Source organism: Mus musculus, chromosome 7 (assembly GCF_000001635.26).
Source record: "Mus musculus strain C57BL/6J chromosome 7, GRCm38.p6 C57BL/6J".
Classification (NCBI taxonomy): domain Eukaryota; kingdom Metazoa; phylum Chordata; class Mammalia; order Rodentia; family Muridae; genus Mus; species Mus musculus.
Window position 1 is genome coordinate 17,350,791 of NC_000073.6, and position 18,841 is coordinate 17,369,631.

At 41.9% G+C, this 18,841-nt stretch overlaps 1 long non-coding RNA gene across 7 annotated transcripts in view; it reads right to left on the bottom strand.

The window, feature by feature from the left end:
* The window catches only part of Gm32772, a 79,021-nt gene extending 63,273 nt beyond the window's left edge, over positions 1-15,748 (bottom strand). For 4 of the 7 annotated variants that reach the window (XR_001778050.1, XR_001778052.1, XR_881842.1 and 1 more), the window contains exons 1-2: positions 15,722-15,748; positions 12,609-12,660 (exon numbers count right to left, since the gene is read on the bottom strand). This is a non-coding gene — a long non-coding RNA (predicted gene, 32772). Of the gene's footprint in view, positions 1-12,608; positions 12,661-12,907; positions 13,039-15,063; positions 15,096-15,721 lie in introns of those variants that run through there. The other 3 variants (XR_881844.2, XR_881845.2, XR_881843.2) reach the window with 3 other exon arrangements.
* Between the last annotated feature and the right edge of the window lie 3,093 nt (positions 15,749-18,841).

Here is an 18,841-nt window from a genome sequence, read left to right on the forward strand (position 1 = left end):
GAATTCCAAGCTCAGGGTTGGCTTCAAGGACTTTTTAGGATATTGGAACACTGGTGGAAGCTAATCCAACTTAGCTATATGTCAAAATCTATCCTTAAAGGCTCTTATAATAAAACAATATTGAGGGAGTGCACACAGATCCATACACCAGACTAACACAGGGACAGGTTTGGAGGATACATGCTATGGGTTCTAGGAGGCTAAGTTTCCATGAAACTCTTTGCCTTGGGACCACTTCCAGGCTTCTAGGCCTGTCATGTGAGTCATTACTGGAGTGGATGTAGTATTCACCTAAGAATTTCACAACACCCAAAGGTAGCTCAACTCCCAGGTGCTCTAACACATCCAAGATCAAAGAATCTCACAAGCTTGCTCACACCAGGATTTCTGGATCCCTGAGACTCCTTGATTCCCAGGAGCTCTGACACACCCAGAATCTTAGGATCCCAGGATCCCAGAATCATGAAAAAGTCTTGGAAAGATCAGGAATTCAAGGCCCATACCTAAACATAGTAAATACAATATACAGCAAACCAGTAGCCAACATCAAACTAAATGGAGAGAAACTTGAAGCAATCCCACTAAAATCAGGGATTAGACAAGGCTTTCCACTCTCTCTCTATTTGTTCAATACAGTACTGGAAGTCCTAGCCAGAGCAATTAGACAACAAAAGGAGTTCAAAAGGATACAAATTGGAAAGGAAGAAGTCAAAATATCACTATTTGCAGATGATGTTATTGTATACTTTAGTGAATAAAAATTCAACCAGAGAACTCTTAAACCTGATAACTTCAGCAAAGTGGCTGGATAAAAAATTAATTCAAACAAATAAGTGTCCTTTTGCTACTCAAAGGATAAACAGGCTGAGAAAGAAATTAGGGAAACAACATCTTTTACAATAGTCACAAATCAGAACAAACAAATAAACAAACAAACCAAGGACATTAAAACTATTCTCAACGATAAAAGAATTTCTGGGGGAAATCACCATTACTGAACTCAAGCTTTACTACAGAGCAATAGTGATAAAAACTGCATGGTATTGGTACAGTCACAGAAAGGTAGATCAATGGAATAGAACTGAAGACTAAACATGAACCCACACACCTATGGTCACTTGATCTTTGACAAAGGTACTAAAACTATCCAGTGGAAAAAAAGACAGCATTTTCAAAAATTGTTGCTGGTTCTGAAAGAAAGAAAACTAAATTCAAGGTTTCAAGGCCCTAGTCAGAAGGTTTACAGACTTAAAGCCATAAAGATAAGAGAGTTGGGCTGACGCAAAGGCTGTAAATTCATCCCAGGGACCAACTAGACTTTGAGATAAAAAAAGTACAGAAGCACAATCTCCGGACAAGATCAGATGAGTAATGGGCCACCTGCTGATATGGTTTTAGCTTAGCCAGATTCCTTGATCTCCAAGATAAACACCCTCCTTTTAGAGTTACTGCCACATACTGCTCACTGATGTTTAAACTGCCCACTTATGTGTTACTGCGCCAATTTCCCCTATCCCCCCCCCACTCCTTTCCTATATAACCCCCTAACTTTTGAGCCTTAGGGTCGACTCCCCTGTATCCCGCATGAGATATGTGTGGGCCTGGAGCTCTGTTCATTAAACTGCCTCATGTATTTGCATCAAGATGGTCTCTCGTGATTCCTTGGGTGCGCACCAACTCAGGACTCAAGTGGGGGTTTCCCTGCTAGGTTCTTTCATTTGGAGGTCCCACCTAGATTTGCATGACACCCAAGAACCCTGAAGACCTTTTGGAGGTATGTCTGTGTGAGTTTTATATGTTGTCTCTTGTCTGAGTGCAGTGCTGAGTTTGTGTTTGGTTTTGGTTTTCTGGCAGCTGCCACTGTGGACCATAAGGACCTAGTGGCTGTGGGAGGAGAAGTTTAAGGGTGGAAGGGGTTGGATGTGGAATCCTGTCCCAAGAAAGTCGGGAGAACCTGGCTGTTGTCTTTCAGAACGAAGGACACAGAGTGCTCATTCTACTGGGAAGAGAGTGGACATGGAATCCCGCTCCTTCAGAGATTGTATTCAGCTGGCTGTTTAAGTCCAGAAGCAGATGTGTGTGTTTAGATGTACTAGTGTCTTTTGTTTTTGTTTTGTTTTTGTTATTCCTGTTCTTTGTCATGGGACAGACTGTGACGAGCCCTTTATCTTTGACTGAGGACCACTGGATGGAAGTTAGGGCAAGAGGACAGAATTGGTCAGTGACGATTAAAAAGAAACCTTGGCAGACTTTCTTAACCTCTGAATGGCCTGGTTTTGGAGTGGGCTGGCCATCCAGGGTGACTTTTGATTTACCCACCATCAGGGCCGTGAGGGCCATTGTGTTCCAGAAAGGACCAGAAGCACACCCAGATCAACAGCCGTACATCATGGTGTGGGAGAATTTGATGAGATTCCCTCCCCAGTGGGTCCAGCCATTCCTCCCACCGTGTTGTTCAGGCCCCAGGATCCTGACTGTCAGAGAGAGTGCTGTGAATGAGATGCAGAAGCCACAGCCTAAAGAAGATGGGGAGCGCTGCACTCCATTTGTGCTCACCCCTAAGATCTACCCTGAAGTAGAAGAACCTCCTGAGTGGCCTACTCCCCTGCCCCCACCCTACCCTCGAGCTCCCCACCCGATTCTCAACCCTCACCTCTCGGGCTCTTTTCTGAGGGGAGGAAGCCCCTCAGCAGGAACGAGGAGTCAGTGGGAAGCCACCCCTGAAGGACTGGCCCACTCCACTGTGGCGCTTCCCCTTAATGCGGTTGGGCAACCCTTAGCTGACCAGAATGATTTACAGCTTTTACAGTATTGGCCTTTTTCTTCCCCTGATCTTAATAACTGGAAAATTTAGTTACCCTCCTTTTTCAGAAAAACCCTGCAGGGTTCACAGGCTTGATAGAGTCCTTGATGTACTCTCATCAGCCTACTTGGGATAACTGCCAAAAGCTTTTACAGATACTGTTCACCTCCAAGAAGAGAGAGAGAATCCTCAAAGAAGCTCGGAAAAATGTCTGGGATGTTGCTGGACAACCTGCTCAGACCCCAGCCAAAATAGATTTAGGATTCCCCTTGACCCGCCCTCATTGGTATTATAACAAGGCACAAGGTAGGGAACGGCTGTCCAATTACCAGTGGTCTCTAGTGGCGGGCCTCAGAGGGGCCGCACAAAGGCCCACACATTTGGCTAAGGTAAGAGAGGTTATGCAGGGACGACGGAGCTCCCCCCACTCTTTCTGGAAAGACTCATGGGGGCTTACAGAAGGTAAACCCCTTTTGACCCTATGTCTGAAGAGCAGTGAGCCTCCGTGATTATGGCCTTTATTAGGCAATCAGTCCCGATATCAGAAAGAAACTGCTGCCGATTGAAGGAAGTGATTAAAGAGCGTGAGAAAGTGTATCATAAGAGAGAGACAGAGGATTAGAAACAGGAAAGAGAAAAGAAAGAGAGAAGAGAAGAAGAGGATAGGAGAGACAGGAAACAGGAACAAACTCAGACTTGAGTCCTGGCCACAGTGGTAAGTAGAGATAGAAGAGGTAGGAATAGGCAGTCAGGGGACCTGGGAGACGAGAAATGGCAGGGGCCAAGAAGATCCAGAAGAGATAGACTGTCCCTGGAAAAAGATCAATGTGTGTGCTGCAAAGACAAATGTCACTGGGCTCACAAATGTCCCCAAAAGAGACAGGATGCAAAAGTACTGTCCTTTGGAGATAATGAAGACTAGGGGAGATGGGGCTCGGCCCCCCTCCCTGAGCCTAGGGTAACATTAAAAGTGGAGGGAACCCCTATAAATTTCTTGGTTGATACAGGTGCAGAATATTCAGTGCTTAAAAACACCTCTAGGTAAGATAAAAAACAAGAAGACACTAGTGATTGGGGCCATGGGAGAGAAGCCATACCCTTGGACCACTTCCCAGACAGTGGAACTAGGAAAAAGCCAAGTAACTCACTCATTCTTGGTTATTCCAGAGTACCCTATGCCCTTTCTGGGAAGAGACTAACTAACCAAATTCAAGGCACGAATAACTTTTGCCTCCTCTGGACCAGAATTGTCCTTGGGGCCTGAGACACCCCAAATCCTAGTGTTGTCTTTTCAACTAGGGGAAGAGTATCAGATATACCAGAGTAAAATGGAATCCCCTGAGGGAATACAAGACTGCCTCACTCGATTTCCTCAAGCCTGGGCCAAAATGGGGGGGGAATAGGATTGGCAAGACAAGCTCCCCCTGGTGGTGATTGAGCTTAAGTCTGGGGCCATTCCCATTGGGATCTGACAGTATCCCATGAGCAAGGAAGCTCAGGAGGGTATATGCCCCCATATCACCAGACTGTTCCAGCAAGGGATCCTAGTGCCCTGCAAGTCCCCTTGTAATACCCTCCTACTCCCAGTAAAGAAACTGGGGATGGTTACTACCGTCCTGTACAGGACCTCAGAGAGGTAAACAAAAGAGTTCAGGATATCTATCCCACACTACCCAATCCTTTACAACCTACACAGCACGCTGCTACCTGAACGAACCTGGTATATGGTCTTAGATCTCAAAGATGCTTTCTTTTGCCTGAGACTACACCCTAACATCCAGCCCTTGTTTGTTTTTGAATGTTGAGATCCAGAGAATGGAAGGACCAGGTAGCTCACATGGACGAGACTGCTGCAGGGATTCAAGAATTCCCCTACCTTGTTTGATGAAGCTCTACATCATGATCTTGCCTCTTTCTGGGCCAACAATCCCCTAGGTACTCTTTTACATATATAGATGACCTTCTGGTGGCTGCAGAAACATGAGAGGAGTGTGAATTTGGGACTCAGAGAATCCTGGCCGAGTTAGGTGAGTTGGGGTACCGGACTTCGGCTAAAAATGCACAGTTATGACGGACTGAGGTGAGTTACATGGGATACACCCTGAAGAATGGACAATGATAGCTCACCGAAGCTAGGAAGAGGACAGTGACACAGATACTGACCCTGACCACCCCTTGTCAGGTAAGAGAATTCCTGGGGACTGTGGGATTCTATAGACTCTGGATCCCAGGGTTCACTACTTTGGCAGCCCCATTATACCCCCTAACAAAAGAGAAGGGAGAGTTCATTTGAACTAAGGAACATCAATTGTCTTTTGAGACTTTCAAAAAGGCACTGTTACAGGCTCCTGCCTTAGCGCTGCCTTATTTAAACAAGCCTTTCATCCTCTACATCGATGAGAGAAACGGAGTAGCCAGAGGGGTCCTCACTCTAACCCTAGGACATTGGAAGAATGCGGTAGCCTATCTGTCAAAGAAACTGGACTCCATGGCTAGCGGATGGCCCTCCTGTTTTTAGGCAATAGCAGCCACAGCTGTGTTGATTAAAGATGGTGATAAGCTGACTATGGGCCAAATGTGACAGTGGTGGCCCCACATGTCCTCGAGAGTATTATTCGACAGCCACCAGACCCCTGGATAACCAACGTTTGTATGACTCACTACCAGAGCCTGTTGTTGACTAAACGGGTAACCTTTGCTCCACCCGCCATTCTCAATCCCACCACCTTACTGCCTGAAGCTAACGAAACCCCAGTAGACCAATGTGAAGAGATACTGGCAGAAGAAACTGGGACTTGGCCAGACTTAACTGACTGACCATGGCCTGGGGCGGTGACCTAGTTCACCAATGGAAGCAGCTTCATGGTAGAAGGTAAGTGCAAAGGTGGGGCAGTGGTAGTGGATGGGAAGTAGGCTATCTGGGCCAGTAGCCCCCCTGAAGGAACATCCACCCTAAGAGCGGAGCTTGTTGCTCTCACTCAGGCTTTAAGTCTAGCAGAGGGAAAGGCTATTAACATTTATACTGACAGCTGATATGCCTTTGCAACAGCCCACGTTCACAGGGCAATCTACAGACAGTGTGGACTGTTGACATCCACTGGGAAAGACATCAAAAATAAGGAGGAAATTCTTAGCGTGTTAGAAGCTGTTCACTTGCCCCATAAGGTGGCGATCATCCATTGCCCAGGACATCAAAAGGGAGCCAGACCAATAGAAAAAGGAAATTGGATGGCAGACCAGGTGGCTAAAAAGGCAGCACAGTGGTCAATGACTTTGGTAATTAAGACCACACCCCAGCTGGTTGAGGAAAAGACAGAAAGAAGGACCCTCACAGAAGAAGAGGGGCTTGACTATTTGACTAGTATACACCGCCTAACTAACCTGGGACTCAAAAAGATGACAGAACTAGTCAATAGATCCCCTTACCATATCCCTAGATTACAAAAGGCAGTAGAAGACCTAGTGTAGAACATGTGCCCTCACCAATGCCGGGCCCAACAAGTACCACGGTGGAAGATGCTTACTAGGAGATAGGCCTGGGACTTCCTGGGAGGTTGACTTTACTGAGGTCAAGCCAACCCGTTATGGAAATAAGTACCTTCTAGTTTTTGTAGATACCTTTTCAGGGTGGACTGAAGCATTCCCCAACAAGAGGGAAATGGCTAATATGGTGGCCAAGAAGATACTTGAAGAAATCTTTCCTCGTTTCAGGGTACCAAAGGTACTTGGGTCAGACAACAGGCCTGCCTTCGTCTTCCAGGTAAGCCAGGGATTGGCCAGACAGCTGGGGTTGAATTGGAAGTTACACTGTGCTTACAGACCCTAAAGTTCAGGACAGGTAGAAAGAATGAATAGAACTCAAAAGAGACCGTGACTAAATTGACCTTAGAGACCAGAGGGAATGATTGGACAGCCCTTCTCCCTTATGCCCTATTCCGGGTCAGGTACACCCCTGGAGCCTCAGGTCTAACAGCTTTCGAACTAATGTTCGGGGTGTCCCTGCCCATCTATGTGACTGTAGAAAATAGAACTTGTCCCGATGTTTCCTCCATTCCCTCATCTTGCCTTCTAGCCTGGCTGAAGACCCTTGAAACCGTGAGGAAAGAAATCTGGGAGCAGTTGAAAGAGACCTATGTCACTGGCGACTTGCAGGTGACACATCAGTTTGAAGTGGGAGACACTGTCCTGGTGAGAAGGCATTGAGCAGGGAACCTTGAGCCATGGTGGAAGGGACCCTACCTGGTGCTATTGACTACTCCCACTGCCATTAAGGTAGAAGGAATCCCCACTTGTGTCCATGCTTCACACGTTAAGAAGGTTCCCCCGAGACTAATCGAGATGAGTGGACCCTGGAAAAGACTAATAATCCTCTTAAGTTGCGCCTATGTTGCAGCTCAGAACCAAGACCTCAATCCTCATACACCAACTCAGAAAACTTGGGAAGTGCTTAATGAAGAGGGGAACATTGGTCAGTAACCGCATTACACGCGTGCCCCCCCAACCCCCAACCCCGTGGACTTGGTGGCCTGACCTGGTGCCTGATATTTGTAAGCTGTCAGCGGGATAACTTACCTGGGACCTCCCTGACCATAACGATCTCTATATCCCACCACCTGAGAAACTGTGTTTCCCGAATAGGATAGCGAGCACGTTTGGGTGCTCGGGGCAGTTCTATCAGGCCATCCTCTGTCCGCAGAGTTTTATGTTTGTTCTGGCCAAGGCCAGAGCTGAAAGCCTTGGCATAAGTGCGGTGTATCAGATTTTTATTGTGCTGCATGGGGTTGTGAAAAAACAGGAGTGTCTTACTGGAATCCTACCTCTACCTGGGACCTACTTATTGTGAAAAGAGGCAGCAGCTTTGACAAGCCAAACCAAGGTGAGAGACATGGGTCTAAATACCCTGAGAACAGGTGTGCCCACAGCAACATCCCCAATGGACCCTCTAAAGGTAAATATTGCAACCACAAACTTATAAAATTCACTGTCAAAGGGAAACAAGATCGTTAGAGCTGGCTTAGGGGAAATAATTGGGATCTGCGATTGGATGCCCCAGGGAAAGACCCTGGGTTGATTTTCAAAATCAAATTAACTGTGGAGAGTCCATCCCCAGTGCCCATAGGACTAACAAGGTCCTTCAAGAACAGGGCCTCCCTGCCAAACCCAAACCCCCAGCTCCAGTAATTGAGGACCCCCCTCCCCATGGTCGCCGCCCCCCCCCCACATTCCCCGACCACTTCCCCCCAGATCCCTCGATTAGACAGAGACTGTTCAATCTGATTAGAGGAGCCTTTTATGCCCTTAACAGCTCGGATTCTGACACCCCTACTAACTGCTGGTTATGTCTATCCTCAGGCCCTTCCTACTATGAAGGGGTTGCTTTTAATGGAGATTTTAATAAAACCAGTAGTCATGCCTCCTGCTCATGGGGTACAGGAAAGAAATTAACCCTGACTGAAATGTCAGGGAGGAGCCCTGGTCTCTGTATAGGGACACATCCTCCTTCCCACCAGCACCTATGTATCCAGGACAAATACCAACTATTACCTTGTGCCATATCCAGTCAGTTGGTGGGCCTGTAACACAAGGCTCATCCCATGTGTATCAACTGTGTCTTTGACCCCTCTCGTGATTTCTGTGTCATGGTTCAGCTTCTACCACACATGTATTATTATCCTGCCTCCTGCCTGGAAGATGAACATATCAGTAAGAGGTTGAAAAGAGATCTAGTCTCCATTACCCTAGCTACGTTAATGGGTTCAGTCTTACAGCAGGAGTAGGAATGGGCGTAGCAGCCTTGATTGAGGGTAGACAAGGAATTCAGTCCTAAAGAGAAGCTATAAATAAAGATTTAAGCATATTAGAAAAATCTGTTGATGCATTAGGGAAATCCTTGACTTCCCTCTCAGAAGTAGTATTACAAAACAGAAGAGGTTTAGATTTATTGTTTTTAAGGGAAGGTGGACTATGTGCAGCCTTAAAAGAAGAATGCTGCATTTACATGGACCATGCGGGAGTAGTCAGAGATTCTATGCAGAAATTAATGGACAGACTGGAAAGGAGAAAGCGAGATCGAGAAGCTCAACAAGGATGGTTTGAGATGTGGTACTCTAAATCTCTGTGGATGACAACTTTACTTTTCACTTTAGCCAGACCAATTCTTACTATATGTTTGGTTTTGATCTTTGGCCCCTGCTTAATAAATAAGGGAATTGCTTTTGTTAAGAGTAGAGTGAATGCAGTGCAGCTAATGGTGCTCCAACATCAATATCAACCCATAGTAAAGATAGAAGAGGAATATGATTCCTACCCCCCACATGAGGATATAGACCTTTAAAATTCTAAGATTAGAATTATTTAGTAGAAGAAGAGCGGAAAGAAAGAAAGAAAACTAAATTCAAGGCTTCAAGGCCCTAATCAGAAGGTTTACAGACTTAAAGCCATACAGATAAGAGAATCGGGCCCACAAAAAGGCTGTAAAGTCATCCCAGGAACCAACTAGCCTTTGAAATATGAAAGGCACACAAGGACAATCTCCGGACAAGCTCAGATGAGTAATGGGCCACCTGCTAATATGGTTTGAGCTTAGCCAGATTCCCTGCCCACCAAGATAAACACCCTCCCTTTAGAGTTACTGTCACATACTGCTTGCTGATGTTTAAACCACCCACTTATGTGTTACTGCGCCAATTTCCCCTATCCCCCCACTCCTTTCCTATATAACCCCCTAACTTTTGAGCCTTAGGGTCGACTCCCCTGCCTCCTGTGTGAGATACGTGTCAGCCCGGAGCTCTGTTCATTAAACTGCCTCGTGTGTTTGCATCAAGACAGTCTCTGGTGATTCCTTGGGTGCGTGCCGACTCAGGACTCGAGTGGGGGTTTCCACTGCTAGGTTCTTTTAGTTCAACTGGGGGTTACCATGTGGAAGAATGAAAATCAATCCAGGCTTATCTCCTTGTACAAAGCTCAAGTCCAAGTGGTTCAAGGACCTCCAAATAAAATCAAATACACTGAAACTAATAGAAAAGGAAGTGGGGAAAAGCCTCGAAGATACAGTTACAGAAAAAATTCCTGTACACAACACTAATAGCTTATGCTCTAAAATCAAGAATTGACAAATGGGACTTAATAAAGTTGCAAAGCTTCTGTAAGGCAAAGGACACTATTAACAGGACAAAACAACAACAAACAAATTGGTTTAACAACCCTACATCCAATAGAGGGCTAATATTCAATATAGATATATATATATATAAACACAAGAAGGTAGAGTCCAGAGAACCAAATAACCATATTAAAAACGGGGTACAACCGGGGATCCATCTCATAATCAGCCTCCAAACGCTGACACCATTGCATGCACTGGCAAGATTTTGCTGAAAGGACCCAGATATAGCTGTCTCTTGTGAGGCTATGCTGGGGCCTAGCAAACACAAAAGTGAATGCTCACAGTCAGCTATTGGATGGATTACAGGGCCCCAATGGAGGAGCTAGAGAAAATACCCAAGGAGCTAAAGGGATCTGCAACCGTCTAGGTGGAACAACCTTATGAACTAACCAGTACCCCGGAGCTCTTAACTCTAGCTGCATATGTATCAAAAGATGGCCTAGTCAGCCAAAAGTGGAAAGAGAGGCCTATTGGACTTGCAAACTTTATATGCCCCAGTACAGGGGAATGCCAGGGCCAAAAAGTGGGAGTGGGAGCGTAGGGGAGTTGGGGGGGAGGGTATGGGGGACTTTTGGGATAGCATTGGAAATGTAAATGAGGAAAATACCCAATAAAAAGTTAAAAAATGGGGTACAGAGTCAAACAAATAATTCTCATCTGAGGAATACCGAATGACTGAGAAGCACCTAACGAAATGTTTAACATCCTTAATCATCAGGGAAATGCAAATCACAACAACCCTGACATTCCACCTCACACCAGTCAGAATGGCTAAGATCAAAAACTCAGGTGACAGCAGACGCTGGCAAGGATGTGGAGAAAGATTGTTAGTGGGATTTCAAGCTGGTACAACCATTCTGGAAATCAGTCTGGCAGTTTCTCAGATTAGACATAGTAGTACCTGAAGATCCAGCAATTCCTCTCCTGGGCATATACCCAGAAGATGCTTCAACATATAAAAAGGACACATGCTCCACTATATTCATAGCAGCCTTATTTATAGTAGCCAGAAGCTCTAAAGAAGCCACATGTCTTTCAACAGAGGAATGGATATGGAAAATGTGGTACATTTACACAATGGAGTACTACTCAGCTACTAAAAACAATGACTTCATGAAATTCTTAGGCAAATGGATGGAAGTAGAAAATATCATTATGAGTGAGGTAACTCAATCACAAAAGAATACACATAGTATGCGCTCAATGATAGGTCGATATTAGCCACAAAGCTTGGTATACCCAAGATATAACTTATATAGCATGTGAATCTCAAGAAGAAAGAAGACCAAAGATACTTCCAGTTCTTCTTAGAAGTGAAGAAATTACCCATGGGAGGAGATACAGAGTCAAAGTGTGGAGTAGAGACTGAAGGAAAGGCCATTCAGAGACTGTCCCAACTGGGGATTCATCCCACATACAGTTACCAAACCCAGACACTATTTTCGATGCCACCAAGTGCTTGCTGACAGGAGCCTGATATAGCTGCTTCATGAGAGGCTGTTCCAGAGGCTGAGAAATATAGAGGTGGATATTCAGAGCCAACCATTGGACTGATCATGGGGTCCCCAGTGGAGGAGCTGGAGAAAGGACTGAAGGAGCTGAAGGGGGTTGCAGTACCATAGGAGGAACTACAATATGAACTCACCAGTACCCCCAGAGTTTCCAGAGTCTAAACCACCAACCAAAGAGTACACATGGAGGGACCCATGGCTCCAGCCGCATATGTAGCAGAGGATGGACTTGTTGGACATCAGTGGTATAAGAGGCCCTTGGTCCTGTGAAGGCTTGATACCCCAGTGTAAGGGAATACCAGGATGGGGAATTGTGAGTGGGTACATGGGTGGGGTAATACACTCATAGAAGTAGGGCGAAAGATATGATAGGGGGTTTTTGGAAGTGAAAGCAGGAAACAGGATAACATTTGAAATATAAATAATGAAAATATCTATTAAAAATGAAAAACAAAACAAAACACAAGTAAACAAATAAAAAATGGAGAGCTATAGTAAAAAATCTTGCCACAAGAATACTTCTTTGGGATATATTTATATATTTATCCTGTTGTAATGCTATTCCCAGAGACACCTGAACATTCTTTGTGAAAATAAACCTAAATATAATTATAGTGGTTTCATAAACTCTTTGGGTAATTGAAAATTTTATGTTAGATGTTCATTAAACCACAAAAGAGTCTTTTGCATTAAGAAGTTATTGGGACAAATTGTGGTAATATCAAATGTCAATTGCCTGGGAGACTTCATCTACATGTAAAAGCCTAACTTTATGAGTGCTTTGCTGGTATGTGTTTCTTTTCTTCAGTTTTATGAGGATTTTATATCAACATGAAATTTGCCACAGATATTTTGGTATTTATTTTTCTTTAGGTGTTTTTGATATATAATAATATGGTCTATGCTAATAAAATACTGTTTATCATAATATTATTTCTGATAATGAGAAACAAAATTTATGAATGGATGAAATGATAGTTGCCATTCACTTTTATAATCATGTTGGGGATGTGCATTGAAGAACAGGTCAAAATTCAGTTAGTGGTGGTGGTGGTGGTGGGGTATCAGAGAGCTGTGCTTGTAGAATGTAGGCAGCCCACAGGAGTATCATAATGGTATGGTTCCTTACCTGTGGTTGTCCTAAAAGTTACAAATGATCAATAGGAGAATGGAGATTTTATCTGCAAGTAAAGAAAAAGGGAATCATTAAAACCTATACATTTTTGTTTCTTATTTGACATACTCATGATTTATTAGGGACATTTTCCTGTTTATAGAGTAGTAAGACATCTGTATTTTTATTCTAGTTTTTAGCCACAAAATGTTACTCGCTTATGGGGCAATGGGCTATGCACAGACAGCCTGGTCTCCAGTCGAGCTTATGTCTTGAACCCCAGTGGGACCCGGTGGGTAGTAATTTCCACATACATGGGATGGAAGGCATTAGATCATGTGTCCTGGACCCCTGGCTCCTGTTGAAGTTACTTCCCCAACAGCCTCCACAGGGGAGGTCTGTGGCTATCAGTCAGGCCAACAATGTCCCAAGATTCTGGAATTCTGACTAGATTCCACCCCCACAGTTACCTGACTATATCCTGATATGCTCTGCCTCACAGTTACCTAGCAACAGCAAGATAGCCCAACCCACTATAAGAGGAGCTGCTTGGCCCCACCTCTTTCTCTCTTTAAGCTTTTACCTTTCTTACTCTCTAGCCCTCCTTCTCTCTCTTTCTTCCCCCTCTCTCCACATGGCCGTGGCTGGCCTCTCCCTCTCTCTACCTTCTCTCTTTCCCCTGCCTCTCTACAATAATGCTCTAAAACCACAGACTGTCTCTCATCATCAAGGCCCGCCATGCTTGAATGATGTGATAGGCTTTCTCCTAAGGAGCCTTGTCTAACCTCCCTCTAGAAGGCAATTCTGTGCTCCAGCCATGGACCTGACCAAGGACTTTTGCCCCTGTGGGAACCATCCAGTGCTGCCTCTCCCCCTGGCCTCTCCTCTCTTCATCCCTGGGGCCAAGTGCTGCCTGGAGGTCCCTATTCTGTTCTCAGCTCCTCCGCTGTATCCAGCATGGGATGCCAGAGGCTGAGAAGTTGGTTCCTGAGGCTGCCTCTTGTCCACCACCCACTGTGTGGGGTCAGTGGCTTACCACAGCCAGATGCCCACCTGGGGCTGCATGGAAAGCGTGAGCAGTCCTCCCGTGTCAGCTCGCCCAGAGCCCGGGAATCCTGGCGTACGGGCCACAGTTTCCTTCCTACTTCCCTCTTTCTCCCACATCCACAGCCCCACACTCATGGATTAAAACAGACAAATACATGAGATGTGGATTATATCACATGTAAAATTTCAATGAACACTTGTAGCATTTATACTATGCATGTACAAAAATGTACCACGTGATGTACAACATTATTTTGCAGTTTCCCCAGTGCATGAGCTCTTGTTTTGAAGATAATCATTTGAATAGTTTCAGTAATTCTTCAAGGCTAATTTTACTTTATCTACCAATTATAAGAATATATTTTATGTATATTAAGCCAGATATATGTGAACCTAAGGGAATCTTAAAGCATATTTCTCCATCTATGTTCTTGTATACACACACACACACACACACACACACACACACACACACACATACACACACACAAACTGCATACACATACCATATATGCTTTATTTGTTTGAACATGGTCTGCCTACATATTTTCAATGAAGTCTATCCCTGACCTCTTGTGATTTCCAATAAATATCAAAGTTTTTTCCACCATGGTTTGATTTCATCTAGTCCCTGTTGTTGACCATTAAATTTATTGACACACTGACTTGTGATTACCAACTAAATAAATGGATCACTTGACAGGGTAATTTCCCAACCAAGTCTTCTCTTAGTTGAATCATAACAGAAGCTTTGATTGGAGCTTATTCCAGGAGAAAACTGGAGACACTGTACTATAGAGTACAGCATAAATCCTCTCATTCTTCTTATTTTTCTGTACATTGTACAATATAGTACCTAGATAAAATATCATGTGCTGGATATTCTTTCAGTATATTGGTTTTTCCTGCCTGGTGAGAGTTATTCCATAAAGTGAGCTTTAGTCATCACCTTGAAACTGAGCATAGAGTTTTCTACATTGCTTTATGTATACATCTATGTGATGTTCTATCATTAAGTGTTTCATAATTTTCTCCAAGATTTCACATGTATCATTTATGGATCTTTTCTTCATTCCTAGAATAATACTCAGTATATGATTTATAAAGATTCCTCTTTTCCTTCATATAATCCAAAAAGACAGCCCAAGATGAGAAACTGTCTATAAATGTTTCTATCACACACTTTAAAAACACTCATTTCCCAATAAGCCATCTGTAATAGACTATACACAGAATTAAACACAGAGTATGGTGAGACAGACAGACAGACAGACAAACAAACACACAGAGAGGAAAGAGAGAGAGATACAGATAGATAAATAGAGAGAGAGAGAGAATTTATTACTTAATATATACTCATTTCTTAAATATAAAAATTTATAAACCATACCATTTTATTTACTGAGTACAGAGGTAAACTTACAATTACAAAAACAGGTGCTGGCAGAATAATAATTTCATCTGGTGGTGGTTCAGTCTGTTGACAATAGTGAGAGACATTGCTGTACTTAATCATTCATTTTACTCTATTTTCTTATTGAGAATTTGAAACACTTGAGCAGATGTCCTTTGCTGTTTGTGTCACACTAACTCTGTATATCTCTTTCTTAGACTGCATAGATTGAAAATTGAGCTAATCAAATGGCCACTTTGTAATTATTTGATGATAATATATTAATTGTACTATGTTTTGAAAGGTCTTATACTTACTGTTTATCATGTCATCTTAGGTGTAGTATTAGAACATGTTCTTTCTGTCCATTTTTCTTTGAAATAAATATTTAACATTTGGAATGATATACTTTTGAGATTGCATTGTGAAACACATTTAATTGCACAGATTGAAAATATTTCCTTAAGAATTCTAAAAAATTGTCTTCAATTTTTATTTTGTAGTTTGGATAATAATGAGACAATTAAGGCATAACATGGCCAGTAGTGAGTACTTCATTAAGTCTAAAATAATCATATTCAGAATTTAAATTAGCAGTGCTATATGTATTAAAGAAGTAGGAATATGAAAGTAGACAACTTTGACCTGTGAAGCTTTAATGTATCAAGTTTAAAGTATTCAGACTCACCACGCCAAATTTATTCCTGAGTATTAAGGAAGGACGACTCTCAGAAGAAGAAGAAGAAGAAAAAGTTAGTTCTGTAGCATAGCCCGCTCTAAAAGCATTAGGAGAATGTTTTTTGCGACCATGTTCTAGAACCTCATCCCAGGCTTCTCACTCATTCACAGCAGAAAGAAAGGGTAAGCACAGAAAATGAAACATGGTTGTTCAAGGTTTATTGTTATGGGGTCTTCTCTGACATTGTGAAATCAAATGCAAATTTTATGTTTATAAGTTGTTGTGTTGAAGAAAAATTATTTTTGCTCTACCTGGTTTAGAATGATATATTAGAAAAATGTGGACTGGAATGCATGTTTCTGTTCTTAGGCTGATTCATCCCAGCCCCATGAGCAAAAGTTTAGTGAAAATGTCCCTTATGATCCTTGAGGATATTATGTAGGAAATTCAAAATTACAGTTACCTTCAAAGATTAGCCTTAAGGAAGAATTATTATGTGAGTTGAGAGTAAATCCTTTCACAGTTTAGTTTTACTCTGAGAAGACTGAACTTAATGGAGTCTCCTCAGTGTTATTGGTGGGCCTACCAATAATAAATGTGGTTTGAAGGGACATTGAAACTTGTCACTGAAAAACACAACTTACATCCACTCCCAATCCTTCCAATAGTTAATGAAAATTTCATCTTAATGCTTCTAAAATTTTAACACAACTTTTCAGAAGAAAATCATGTGTTAGTGCCATATGAATCGTTTTCACAAAATGGGTATCTGACCAACCTTGAGCTCCAGGTGATATTTTAAGGCTGAACACACATACTTTATATTTGTGCTCTTACAAGACTTCCAGGGCCTAACTATCTAAGAATTTGCTAGCCATGATTTAACTTTGGTGGCCATTGTCATCTTTCAAGATCTAGTTCATTATCCAAGGAATTGTATACAATTTGGGGGTGGGGAAGTTTTTACCTTCTGAGTTTCTCCTCTTCCTGGATTTCAAGACAATTTGAGATAATGAGTATTTAGGGCTACGGCTTTCTCCAAACACGTAAATAAAATTAAGTCTTCAATCTTATAACAGTTCTTTCATCTACAAAGCAGTTCTTTCTATATTCACTAGATCATTCCTTCTCCTCAATTTATGATGTGAATTTCTCAGCAGTAAAAAGGTTGGGTTTGTGAAGTTGATATTACTTATACAGGGAATAAGGAACATTTCTTAGTTTTACCTTGTAGTAGACAGAGTAATGGTAAAGGCTAGTCTTCATCATTAATCTTTCACAATACACCCAATACAGTTGATTTGAATGTGCAAGACTTTATTTTTATAGGAAAACAATAGAACATTCTGAAATCAACAGTACAAAGTATTGTGATAGTGTTATACATTCATGTGAGTCTTGATATAATCAATGTTCCACTCCAAGATCAGGAATGTTCAGAGATATCCCATCAGTACTTTTTAAAAATACTGTTAGGTGAAAATTACCAGTCAATTACAATATGTCAATAAGGAAGCCAGAAAATATTTTGATAGTGCCTATTTTATATTTTCAAGTTGTGGTTTATAAAATGCAGCCATCTCAATGTCCTCTTTGTCTTTCCTCTGCCATTATCATACATTATGAAGGAATAGACAAACATACTCAAGAGGAGATGAAATGTCAATTACAGATGATAGCTAGGTATTCATATCTGTAGATAAATAGATTTAGAGGAGAGAGACAGTAGATGAGATCATAGACTGAGCCTTTGAAAATTCTAAAGAGAGGAAAGAGACATTTTTTTTGAATGTTAAATCTTGCCAATTTTTTGTAAATTTCTTTTTATTTTTCTAGTTTTGTTTTGTGTTATGCCTTGTAGAGGCAGCTTAGGCTGCCCAAGAACTTGGTATATGTCCTATGTTACCCTATTTTTTTTCTTGATTCCATATCATAGTATTAGCTATACAAATAAATACCAGTGCACTTGACTTAGTCAGAGATTTCTCATCTAAAGTTTCACTTTACATAATACGAAAAATTTGATCTTCTACATGAGCAAACATATTCTGAATTTTTGAATTTCTTGGAGATCTATTCTCTGACATTTCTACCAAAGTATTGTTGGGTACCAAGAAGTCACCTAGCAAAGGATAGTTTCTGGGATGGCTTCTCCATGGACTGTTGACTGGCACAAAGAGCCCTTGTAACAAAGGCCCAAAGGACATTTACAGGGCTAATTCCTGTTATTGATATGCCTTTACTGTCCTTATAAAAATAATATTATAATCTTTGAGCACTAACCAACCCTATCGGGCAGATTTCTGCACATCAGTGAAAATCTGTTATTTTATAGTGATGCCATACAAAGAAATAGATGACTTTTTAATTCCTAACGATGATTCTATAGGAATTGCTAAATTTTACTAATAATTGTTAAGTCTTTTAGAGTAGAACTGCAATTAAGCCCCTCTGTGATAGGATTACTATAATTAAAACATCTCCAGCCTTGATGTGTCTTTAATTAATTTCTTCCTAGATAGAAAGCAGTAGTTTACTACTTAGAATACATTCCTTCGACCTGTAATATAAGTAATCAAAGGTCATAAGAGGGAACTGAATCACTTATTATGGATGCAAGGAGAGAATATAAGCTATTGACTGAGCTTATCTATATAAAACTTCAATGGTAATTTAGACCCAAAAATTACAGTTTTTGATTCTCAATACTCTGGAGCTAGTGACAGGTAGTGAATGTCTGGCTAGATAATTTGTCTTAATGGAAACACATTCAAATATCTCGATTGTAAGCCTCTTATTCAATTCATGGTTTATTTATATTTGAAATTTTAGTAAGCATTTGTTTAAAAAAAAGAAAGCTTGGAAAACCATGTGATCTATTCTCCTAAAAAAGGTACAAAACCTAGGAAAGATGACACTAGGTAGCAGAAGGAGAGAGCAAAATTAGGAGGATGAAGAAGAAGAGCATCAGTGTGGTATAATTTAGAAGTTGAGAGAATAGAGTAACACAGAAATTAAGAAAGATTATAAACAGGGCATATAGTATGACATGTTTCCCCCTTTTTACTTTATTCTTAGAAACAAAGATTAGAATCTTTTTTAAAAAGTGCATGTTTGATTCCTGAGGGC